Consider the following 1,645-nt stretch of genomic DNA (forward strand, 5'->3'; position numbering starts at 1 on the left):
AAAGGAGCAAAAGAGGCACTATTCACAATAACCATGGCAAGCAATCAGTCTAGATATCTGTCAGGAGGTGAATGGGCAAAGCAAACATGGCTTGCACATGTGAACTCATGCACACACACACATCCTACTCAACCATAAAGAAGAATGAATTCTGATCATATGCAGAAAAATGCATGGAAGTGGAGGATATGTGTTAAACATAATAATTCAGACACAGAAAAATGTTGCATGTTTTCTCTAATATGTGGAAACTTAAAGTAGAAGAGGGACTACACAGACCTGGGAGGAGGGTTAGGGGAGAGAGAGAAGGTAGGAGAGGGGTGGACAAACTTGATCGATGCACAGTATATGCAAATATGAAAATATAATGAATCTTTTTATTCTGTACAACTATTATATGTCAATAATTATTGTTTTCAAAACAGAAAGGAGATGGAATAAAATTTAAAGAATGTGGGCAGTTACATGCCAATGCAGACATTGCTGAATCCCTTGCTAATCCCTTGCCTCTTTGGTAGTTTTGATGTGATAGGAATGCCTAGATTGCTGGTAAACATCACTGGCCATATTCAATGGTCAGACTCTTGCATTTGGAACATGAATCAAGAGGCCCAAGGCTAAGAATCTTGTTATCATTTGATAGAAGTTTTATTTTTTTTCCAAGCAATGTACTACAGCAGAATGATTTCCTGCCTTCAGATGGCAAGGAAGTGGCTGACAGACACCAGGAACAGGGACTGCATGCTGACTCTCCTACTACAGAAACGACCTTGAACAGATCCTATTGCTTTTCCACAGTTAGTTTTCTCCCTGAAAAAGATCACTTATGTTAGCAGCTGTAGAGACTGAAGGTGAGAAATAGCATTTCCATGGTGTTCATGAGTCAGAGGTGGCCAGAGAAAAGTGTTCTGCAAGTGCTTCTTCACTCTGACATCTGTGGCCATCAAGGATGAAGAAAGGGCTGTTGTGTTTCCCTAAGGAAAAGAAGAGGACAATGGCTTGTTCTGCAGTGGGAGGCAGCAGAGACCTGAATCAGGTCACCTCACATGCGGGCTCTGAAAGTTTCATCATTGATATTTTCCCCATCCTCTAGTTTTTGTTTTTCTTTTTTTGCCTAAATTAATCTTTTGGTAATTATGATAATATTTACAAATTTCAAAAAAATCAAACAAACAAGGAAAAAAATGTAGAAAGGTTTGCCATTTTTCTATGTACAGAGGTAAGTATTGTTTGTATGTTTTTAGCCTCCCTTTTCCTGTTAACAATTTATTGTAGACATGGTTCCAGGGTGATTGATTTATGTTTACATCATTGTAACAAGAATCACTGAAATAGGAGTTAGTATTCTACCAGGCATTCAGGGAAGCAGCCCCAAAACAGAGTCAGGAAGCCCAAAATGGAGCCTGCTGAATTGTGATCCTCCAGGGACATTCCAAAAACATCTCCTGACTGTCCTTCATTTGTTTGGGACATTTCCAGAGCATGATCAGGCAGGCCATTGGCTGTAGGGCACATGGGATTTGCACTGGCACTGTGCAAACATTTGTTGGCCTGCTTTGAGGACCCAAGGAAGATTTTCATGGGTGAGTTCCCAAGATTAGAGAATGTACATGTTCAAGACATCAACAACAGTGTAGGCAGCGTG

This window comes from Cavia porcellus, unplaced genomic scaffold (genome assembly GCF_034190915.1).
Source record: "Cavia porcellus strain 051 isolate PalLab524CR breed Dunkin Hartley unplaced genomic scaffold, mCavPor4.1 scaffold_50, whole genome shotgun sequence".
NCBI lineage: Eukaryota > Metazoa > Chordata > Mammalia > Rodentia > Caviidae > Cavia > Cavia porcellus.